This window comes from Rhagoletis pomonella, unplaced genomic scaffold, assembly GCF_013731165.1.
Source record: "Rhagoletis pomonella isolate Grant_MI unplaced genomic scaffold, Rhpom_1.0 Rhpom_scaffold_00006, whole genome shotgun sequence".
Taxonomy (NCBI): domain Eukaryota; kingdom Metazoa; phylum Arthropoda; class Insecta; order Diptera; family Tephritidae; genus Rhagoletis; species Rhagoletis pomonella.
In genome coordinates this window covers 11,307,658-11,318,995 of record NW_023458560.1, presented here as the reverse complement: position 1 = coordinate 11,318,995, position 11,338 = coordinate 11,307,658, and the positions used below count along the sequence as shown (strand labels likewise).

Genomic DNA, 11,338 nt, shown 5'->3' with positions numbered 1-11,338 from the left:
AAAAAATAAAACTTAAAACGTAACCATTATTTTCCGAGCAAAAAAAAAACTTAAAACGTAACGATTATTTTCCGAGCAAAAAATAAAACTCAGTTAATAACGATTAAAAAGTGATTTTTATAATAAAACTTATAACCGTTACGGTCCCTGCTTTTTTTGCTAGGTACTTATATTTGCCTTCTCCAAATTTTGTTGTTCCATCGTCAATTGAGCACTGCTAAACACAGTTGCCCAATCAAACCGCCGAGCCTGATCTTTCAGTATCCTCAGATACTTTTCATTATTTTCTGACTCCCAGCTGCTACAATACTCTCTTCCACCTTTCATGTTACCAACAACTTTCCAAGCCTCTTTTTTATTTGAACTACTGTTGATTTCGTCAATTTTTGTTTGAAGTTGCGGCTCTTGGCCTCTTTTACCTTCTTTTTTCATTCTTCTGCTAACCTGACTCTTCTATATCCTGAACATCATTCGATTTATTTACTTTCGTTCTCGCTATCAAAAGAAATCTATAAAGTTTGCCCACTTCATCATTCCATCTAGCCTTTTTAACTCCTCCCTCCAAATTTTTCATGGTTGTAAAACTAATCTTCTTAATAGGGATGGGTAAATTCGGTATTCGAAGCTTCGATATTCGAATTTTAGCTCCAAAATGGCGAATTTTTGAAATCCAACTTTGTGTTGCTAAAATTCGGATAAAATCGAATTTTACTAGAAAAAATCGAATCCCATCTTTATTTCCAAAAAATCAACTCTTCAACTTTCTTCTTTCTGACTAAATTTGCCATCACTGTGTGTGGCACTACATTTGCCTTACCTCAGAACTCCACAGGCAAATATCGATGGCCTAACAACTGTCATTTTGACGAGCAATATGATTGCAAGTTTTTGTGTGTGAGCACTTTGATGTCTTGAAACAGGCATTTGCCGCATGACGCCACCAGAAAACAATATCTCAATTTCGGTGTTTAAAACCATTTAAATCTTAAAAAAAAACTTTCTGAATAATTTCCTAAAACGTAATCATAAATAATCCAATAGGAAACAGATTTTTATTTTGATTTAATATCAAAATTTCGTCGATGTTACCACCAGCACGCTATCTTTCAAATGAAAATATAGCTGTCAAACTATCAAATTCCTGCAATAGCTGTCCAGCAATAAGCGCTGACATATATTGCAGCCCATGAGAAATAGGCGGTCTCCATTGGAAATATATTTTGTGACATGTTCATCACGACGTCAGTGTTTTCCTGTGGAGACAGGGCCTTAGGGAAGCAAGTAAAAAAAATGTTTTTCAATCTGATGCATCGAAACAAAAAAATCTATGCCAAGAAGGAAGAACATCCAAACTCAATTAAAAAATAAAATAAAAAAAACTATTTCTTTTTGTTCGTTTTTTATTTTAAATTTTTAGAGACTTTTACGTTGGTAGCATGAAGCTTCTGCCTGAGAAGACCCCTAGTAAAATTTTACGAAGAATAATTTTCTAGAATATATCAATCCTCTAACGACCTTCCAAATTTGCTTTTTGCGGGATTTCTTGAAGTAAGGGTCAAAATGACCCTTTTAGGCGGGAGCAAATGGGTTCAAATGTTCTACTTAAATATTTCCCATGCAATTTTATTATAAATTTCTTAACCTTTAATTTCGCTCGGACATTTATTTTTACCATTTTTCGACTTTTTTGAAAACTACTTAGGCCGAGATATGAAAACTTTAGTAGGTCATAAAATAAAAATACGAGCTAACTTTTGCATATCCATCCAGTGTTTTACTACTGGATGGGTATACTTTCAGAATATGTTAAAAAAGTCCGGGCTGGTTTCGGCTGTCGCACAGTGTAATTTGAGCTTAACTTTTTAAACAGGGTGGCTACTTTCTTTAAGACCCTCAAAAATATTTTAATTGTTGCATAGTATTTTAAGCACAACAGGTGGGAACCCTCCTAAATGTAGATAAAAAATATAGTTTATTCAAAACTATTTCGATTAATACCGATATTGGTGTAATTTCTTTAACTTATTAAATAATTTGAATTTGAGCTTCTTACATATGGAATAAAAATAAAAACCATATTACACATCTACAGGGCAAGCCCTTTGATTTTTGAAAATCGATTGAACGATACAGATTTTGCGGCTTGGTGTTAAATATTTAACGAAAACATCTCCGAACTCGATTAAGAAGTTTCACTTAAAAAAATGGAAAATTCGAATTAAATCGAATTTGCACCATCAAATTTCGAAACGAATAATCGAATGGAATTTCAACCCCCACTACCCATACCCTTTCTTAATATTGTCAAGTAATTTAGTTTTTGAGATAAAGTCGTTGGGAAATTTAACGATGTTATCTATCTCTATTATAATGGGTAGATCATGACTGCCACCCAAATACGCCCTATGACAATAACACTTAATATCATTTGTTAGATTGGTAAACTTCAGATCCAGCACTGAGCCTATACTACCATTTCCATGAACCTCTTTTGTAAACGTTTTCTCATCTTTATTCAGACACATCAGATTTGCCCTTCTTATCAAACTCTATAAAATTTTACCCTTTGGATAGCTTAAATCTTCCCCACATTTTGCATTACTAGCATTAAATTCCCCCAAAAATACAACGTTAGAAAATTTACTAAGAAACAGCAACAATCGATTTACTACCGCTTCAAATATCTTGCTGTTGATATTTGGTGGAAAATACACCGAAATATGACTAAATTAGCTAAGGTTAGGTTGAAGTGGCTGCCAGGCCCAGAGGGCGCCAGCACACTTAGGCCCAATCAGGGTTCAAGTGATACCACATGGATCCAAAAACCCCTACTCCTTAAGCCAATTCGTGGAGTCTACGAAGGATTCAGGCTCTTCTTCGTCGTTGCAGCTCCTGCAGTAGTCGTTGTGACTATCCCCGAGGCGTATATGTCCTATAAGCAGGCCAATGGCCAGTGACATATCGCCGTTATTGAGAGTGAGAATTTCTCTCGATCACCGTATATCCCAGTATCAGAGCCAAGTGTCACAAGGGCCGCCTGACTGTCAGAGAATACATATATATTTTGGTAGTGGCGATAACAGCTAGTTTTAGGCTGTCAACGGCTTCTTGTATGGCTGCCAGTTAGGCTTGAAAGACACTATAGAGGTAAGGTAGTCGGAATGATCGTTGTATTCCCAATTGTCCCGAGTAGACGCATCCTTCTACCCTATTTTCTAGTTTGGAGCCGTCCGTGTAGAATCTTATGGCGTCTTCAGATCCCGGAACTCCTTCGATCCATGATTGCTCCCCTGCAGCTATATATGGCGCACGTACGAGCGCTGCCCCCGCCATGATATCAAAATCGTGCTTGGCGATTTCAATGCCAGGGTGAGCAAGGAAGGGATCTTTGGAACCACCGTCGGAAAATTCAGCCACCACGACGAAACGTCCGACAACGGACTGAGACCGATCGATTTCGCCGGGGCCCGCAAGGTGGTAGTATGTAGTACTTGGTTCAAGCATAAAAAGATCCATCAAGCTACGTGGCTGTCTCTGGATCGAAAAACGAGAAACCAAATCGACCATGATGAAAAAGAAAAAAGATGTCGCCTACTGGGCCACGCTGCGATCGGGCGCAACGCGTGCTATGTGGGACCGCTATAGGGATCTGAAGAGGAAAGCGAGGCGTATTTGCCGCAATAAGGAGATAGAGGCCGAAATACGTGAGTGCGAAAAGCTTGAATTGCTGGCCGATAGAAAGAATGCCCGAAAATTTTACCAGAGAGTTAGGTGCCTTGCGGATGGTTTCAAGACCAGGGCGTACTCCTGTAAGAACAACAATGGCGACCTAGTTACCTTTGTTCAGAACGTACTTAAAATATTTAGGAAACACTTTTCCACGCTACTGAATGGTAGCAGCATGGAAAGTTGTGAAGAATAAGAACCCGAGGCCCCAGTCGATGATGACGGAAGTCGATGTTCCTCCGCCTGACCATAACGAGGTATGAATAGCAATAACGCGGCTGAAAAACAACAAAGCTGCTGGAGCTGACAACCTATCAGCTGAGCTATTCAAGTACGGTGGCGAGGAGTTGAAAAGGTGCATGCATCAACTCTTGTGCAGAATATGGTCAGATGAACGCATGCCCGACGACTGGAATTTAAGTGTGCTCTGCCCAATCCACATGAAAGGCGACCACGCCAACTACCGCAGAATCAGCCTTCTAAGCATAGGTTATAAGGTCTTATCGAGTGTATTGTGCGAAAGACTGAAGCCCACCGTCAACGAGCTGATTGGCTTTAGGCCTGGAAAATGCACCATAGATCAGGTATTCACAAAATGCCAAATCTTGGAAAAGACCCGCGAGAATAGGATCGACACACACCATCTATTTGTCGATTTCAAAGCCGGTTTCGACAGCACGAAGAGAGTTGCCTTTATGCCGCGATGTCTGAATTTGGTATCCCCGCGAAACTAATACGGCTGTGTAAAATGACGTTGAGCAATACCACCAGCTCCGTCAGAATTGGGAAAGACCTCTCCGAGCCGTTCGCCACAAAACGGGGTTTCAGACAGCGCGACTCCCTTTCATGTGACTTCTGATGTTGGAGAAGATAATAAGAGCTTCAGAACTGAACCGCTCATGAACAATTTACTACAAGAGCGTGCAATTGCTGGCTTATGCCGATGACATCGATATCATCGGTATCAAAAACGGCGAAGTCTGTTCTGCCTTTTCTAAGATAAGGAAGCAAAGCGAATGGGTCTGGTGGCAAACGAGGACAGGACGAAGTATCTCCTGTCATCAAACAAACAGTCAGCACAGTCGCGCCTTGGCACCCACGTCACTGTTGACAGTTATAATTTCGAAAAAGTAGAGAATTCGTTTGCTTGGGAACCAGAATTAATACGGATAATAATGTCAGCATGGAAATCCAACGCAGAATCACTCTTGCCAACAAGTGCTACTTTGGACTGAGTAGACAATTCAGGAGTAAAGTCCTCTCTCGACGTACGAAAACCACGCTCTATAAGTCACTCATTATGCCCGTGCTGGTATATGGCGCAGAAGCATGGACAATGACAACATCCGATGAGGCGGCTCTTGGAGTATTCAAGAGAAAGATTTTGCGGAAGATTTACGGGCTGACGTTTGAAATTAATTTGAAATGCCTGCAATATTTAAAAAACTAATCATAAACATTTTTCCTTAGGAAAAAATTAATTAATTAGAAAATATTTTTAATTTGCCATCTATACTGATACATGTATATTTTGAAAGCCGTATTTTTCTTATCGCAAAACTCGAGAACATCTGCACCGATATTTTTGAAATTTTGGACATCGACTCTAGACCCTCAAAGGATGATAATAGAAGAAGAATAATTTCGATATATCAAGGGGCGTGGCACCTCCCATACAAACTAAAGTTTTCACACAACATATCTCCGGAAGTATTCATCGTAGAGTGCTGCAACTTAGTATAGAGATATATAATATCAACGCCAAACTCAGGGAAAAAATGGGAGTTATTGAAAAAGGGGTCGTGGCACCTCCCATACTAACTGAATTTCTCACATTAGAATGTGTACGAACAGTCTTACGACCCCGGTCACGTAAAAGTTTTGTGCAATTTTTATGATTTCGTTCCGCTGCACAGTGGTCGCGAAAAATTAAAAGAACTGTTACGATTTTAATAAAACTTTACGATCATAGTATTTATCCCAGCAAACACAGTTTCTAACATACAAAAAATATGATCAGCACTTTATATTATATTCGAATTCTAATGTTTCTCTAATGTTAGAGAACTATGTTAAAATTCCATTAGAGAATGATTAGAAAAACTCTAGACATTAGAAACTATTAGAATTTAATGTTAGAGTACGATTAAATATCTTACCTTTTTCTCGATACAGAGAACTAAGTCCTTTTTTGTAGAGAATGCTATAATTATCGACAGAACGAATTTGATGTCAAATTAAAATTTTGTCAGTTGTCAGCTGTCAATTGGATCGTGGAATTTCTCTAAAACTAAGAAAATCTTTTTTAAATGCCTCTGGTTTTGAGACATGCTCATCACGAATATTATGTCAAATTAAAATTTTGACAGCTGTCACATAAGTTATCTTTTTCTCTAGTTATAGGGAAAATTTCCCCAAAATGAAACCTTCTAGGTTTTAAGACTCACTGATCTTGAATTATATATCCCATTTAAGCTTTTGCAGTTGATAACTGTCGTTTTCTCTAAAAATAAGAAAATCTTAAAAATTCCTTAAGTGACTTTCTTGCAGTTGAGTAACACAACATTTTTGCTTAGAAATGTTAACGATTTATTTTAATAAAGAAAACAAAGGAATTTAAAATGAATTTAGAACTAAATTATGAAATGATAACAGTAATTATAATTATACAGGGTGTTTGGCAGACGGTTGGACATTTGTATGTACATAAATAGGGGATAGTTGGGGCCGTCTGTTATATGTAGACCGCGGATTTATATGCAAAATACGGAGCCTAAAAATATGTAGCACATACCTGCATATAAGCAAAGTGTAAGAATTTATATACATTTTGTTTATAGTTGAGTGGAACATATTTTTAGGCTCCGTTTTCTGCATAAAAATCCGAGGTCTAGTTATATGACTAACTCAAAAATTTGGCCTAGCCCCAAAGTTTTTTTTTTTTTTATTTTACACGAAATTCTATATTTCCAAAGTTCAAACCTCAATAGCTTTATTTAAAAATGAGAAAACGGCCGTAATGACGCCATAATGAATTTTCAAAAATTTGTTTGAAATTTGTAATGAGCGAACTTAAAATATCTATGTATATAAATACCAACGCTATAAACATTTTGGCGAACGTTCGAAAACTACCTTCGATATCCAATATGCATATCGAACTGAGTACGAACTCATAACCAATCTTGGTTTTCCAACGTTCAGAGTAAATTTGAAATACACCCGAAATGAGTTCGAAAAAAAATTAAAACCATAGTAAAAAGAGAGAAAGTGAAATCCAGCTAATTCTCGAAGGAAAATAGAAGACAATCGCTCTGTCACAATAGAATTTCAATTCGATAATGGGCTGGATTTCGAATTCAAGACGAAGGGAAAATACACTGGATAACGTAGGTGCCGTTTTGCTGGAGAATGGCTTAGTTCTCGAATCGAATACTAACTAACCTATTGCACATTCGTCATCGAAGGTAAGCCTCGAAAAAAGATTTTCGAATATCTAACCAAGCCCAATGTTTATTGGGAAATGTTATGAAAATTTTGTAATTTTTAATTTTAAAAATTTCGCTAACCCTTATACATATTTTTAGATTCGGGCTTTAAAAATCCGATTTTTTATTAAATGATCCTTAATACTTAATATAATAACATTCAATCTATTTTTTCCAAAATGTGATTTTAAAGTGTTTTTTAGAATGATGCCATATGGCATCATTTGTACTAACTGGTGTAAAAAAAACGCAAAGATTTTTTAATATGGTATTTTATTTTATTTAAATCTATATATTAATACGCTAACATAAATTTTGTCTCCGTTCGTATGGCGATTCTACCGAACCGATTTCAAAACCAAAAAAACCGTTGGAAAGGCATTTTTCCGTAGATGAGCAGAGTTTTTATGGTTTCACAATTAGTTGAAAATTACGGCCAAAACCGTCGTTTAAACCTTTTCGAATTGTGTATAGATGTTGCTGCAACATGTTCAATTTGACATGTTTCGCCTGTTGTTTCACTACACATTTGAAATTAAGCTTTGAAATAAAGATAAATATGAAGATGAAGAAATAAATGATAACGATGAACTCAAAAAAAAAGAGGGCAGAAGTGAAGATAAATACGAAAATGGAGACAATGACAGATACATAAGAATTAGGGTAATTGAAAGGGTAAGAACATTTCTTGCATTTATGAAGTGAAACTTCTTTAGCGGCAGTTGGTTGGTTGGGAGTAAATTGTCAAATTCAAGGAGAATAATGCACATGGAATTGGTTCTCAGCGGTTTAGCGGTTTGAGAATAAAAACAAAAAACAAAGATGCCTAGAGGTACAGGAAAAACGAAGATCAAAGTAAATTTAAATACTTTAAGGTAAAGGTGAAGAGGAATATGCAAAAATAAAGATAAATATGAAGATATAAAACTCGATATTCTTATCGATATAATAATCGATATTGCTATCGATAAAATAATCGATATTGTTATCGATACTGTTATTAATTAAAAAACCGCTATTGTAATCGATATAATAATCAATATAATAATCGATATTGTTATCGATACAATAATGGATATTGTTATCGGTATAATAATCGATTAAATAATTGATTTTGTTATCGATTTAGTCATTTTTATTGTTAACGATATGTACAATAATCGATACTGATGATTGTTATATTTATCGCTGAATTAATCGATTTTACAATCGTTGTATTTTTCTATATGTGTATGGATATTGTTATCGGTATTTTTATCAACACAGTTATCAACAGGGTTATCGATACACTAATCGGAACATGGAATGTGATCACATTACATGACATGACATCACATTTTATCACATGATATGAAGAGACATCACATGATATTGCATCACGTAATATGATATCATCATCACACGATATCACGTGACATGACATTATATGATATGACATCACATTATAGGGCATGACATCACATGATATGACATCGTATGACATGACATGGCATTACATGACGTGGCATCACATGATATAACATATGGTATGACATCATTTGACATGACATCACAGGATATGACAACACATGACATGACATCCTATCACATCACATAAAATCATGTCACATCTTTTCACGTCATCGCACCTCATCTCATCTACGTGAATAGAAAAAGCAAAGCTGTGAAAGATGAACCCAAAGATGAAGACCAAGGTAAAGTTACCGATTTCAAAACCAAAAACACCGTTGGAAAGGTAATTTTCTGCAGATGAGGAGAGTTTTTATAGTTTCGAAATTGGTTGAAAATCGTCGTTTAAAAATTTCCATATTTGTGTATGGTTGTTTTTGCAACCTGTTCAATTTAAGCTGTTTCGCATTTTGTTTTACTTCGTATTTGAAATTATACTTTGAAATAAAGATAAATATGAAGATGAAGAAACAAGTGATAACGATGAAGACAAAAAAGGCAAAAGTGAAGATATAGACGAAAATTGAGATAAAGGCGAAAATGGATACAATGGGAAATACATAAGAATTAGGTTAACAGAGTTGAAATTTTCCGATAGGAATCGAAATAAAATCAGCCATAAAGATTACTGAAATTTATCGAATCATCGAAGTTTATAATTATCGAAATTTATCCATGCTTATTAAGTTATCGCAACGTATTGACGAAATTTGTCAAGTTAAAGAAATGTATCAAGTTATCGATATTTATTGAATTATCATCATTTATAGACTTAACGAAATTTATCGAGGTGTCGTAATGCATGGAGTTCTTTCAACTTACAGAGTTATCGATAATTATTGATCTACTGAAATTGGTTGGTTCAACGAAGCAAAGTTTATTGAATTTTCAAAATATATCGATTTATCGAAATTTCAAGATTATATAAGCTTATCGATTTATCACTGCTTACCGCATTTAATCGTCTTAACAGAGTGTAACGAGTTATCAAAATGTTTAGATAGTTTTCGAAAAATGTGGAGATGTTAAAAGTAAAAATTTATAAAGGTATCCAAAGTTTTTACATTTTTGAGTTCTCGAAATTTATCGAGCCATCGAATTTCACAGTTATCGAAATTGGTCGAGTTAACGAATTTTGTTGAGTTATCGAATTTTAGTGTTCTTGAAATTCATCGAACTATCGATATGTATCAAATCATTGAAATTTATCGATAAACTTGAATGTATCGGGTCAATTCCAAGTCCTGCCGAAGTCCTCCAAAGACCTTCTCAGATAAAAAAAAAATTTAGTTACGTTTTAGCAGAAGATTTCCGGTTAGTTAATTTGTACCGTATAAGTTTTGCTGCGTGTTAAGTTAGAAATCCTCTCCAAGGCTTCTAAAACTAGAAAACTGTCGAATTTCGACAGTAACTGGCACTCTAGTTAAATTAAATACACTACAAAAATTCAATAAAATAAGTTGGAACATGCATAGATTTAATAATTCATTAAAAAAAATTACCAGTTGCAATTTACCAGTACAAATATATCGTTATTTGCTGGTGCGGATTTCAGCTCCTTCAAATATTATTGATGCCATATGGCATCATACAAATTTAAAAATATACCACGCGTTTATTAGCACTTTTTTAATTAAATTACAAGTTCTAGCAATATTTGACACTATTTTGTTGATTATAGCATATTTATTTGTTTTTAATTTATTGGGTTATTTGGTAAAATATAGTATTTTAATGTAGACCTTTCTAAGCAGAAGAAAATCGATATTTTAGTAAAGTTTTAAAATTGAAATTTTTCATCTACCAAGGATAAAAGTAACAATACTGTATTAAAATATAGTTTAGAAAACTTTCCATTACAGCGTTGAATATAAAAATATAATTTCAGATAAGCTCAATTAAATCTGTGAGTATTCAAAAAAGCATGAAGCCATATGGCATCAAAATAGCGAAAGGGTTAAGCTCAGGCTCAGTGTTTGCACTGATTGCGCTCAGCTCAAGAATTTGTACTGAAATTCGAGTCGGAGCTTAAGCTCCATGATTCAATAATACAAGGTTCGATAAACCGACAGTGTTCTCTCTCGCGCCGCTCCCTTAGCAGTGGCACCGTGTTGCTTCTTTACAAATTTACATGTAGCTTTGGTGTGAAATAAAAGTATAAGCTTTTGTGCAGTCAGTGGCGGACCCACGGGGGTGTTTTAATACATAGACGCCATATTATACATACATATGCGCCATATTAAAACACCCCCGTGCGTCCGCCACTGACTGACACGTAGTTTAACACGCAAAACCCCCCGCTGGATCCGCCACTGTGTAGTGCATTAAATTTTTCGCACTCTGAAAAACATTTTGATTTAAAAAATGATTTTCAATGAGTTTACAAAAATATTGCCAAAGGTAAATACATATAGATTTTACTCCTCAAATTTACATTGACTATCCGTTGCATTGCATTGATGACTGGGAACGTACATCAATCACCCCAATTTTGAAAAGTGGAAATAAAAGTGATATATCCAATTATAGACCAATTTCCAAATTATCTTCAGTTGCTAAGCTATTTGAATGTATCATAAAGGAAAAAATCTATTTTAATGTGAAGCATTTGATTTGTTCAAATCAACACGGATTTGTAACTGCAAGATCCACTGTGTCTAATCTTTCAGTTTTTA

The 11,338-nt window shown here is 35.3% G+C and overlaps 1 protein-coding gene across 1 annotated transcript in view; it reads right to left on the bottom strand.

Annotated features, from left to right (window-relative positions):
• Window positions 1-11,338, bottom strand: part of LOC118740403 (tetratricopeptide repeat protein 8) — a 76,927-nt gene that overhangs the window by 25,579 nt on the left and 40,010 nt on the right. The window lies entirely within an intron of this gene.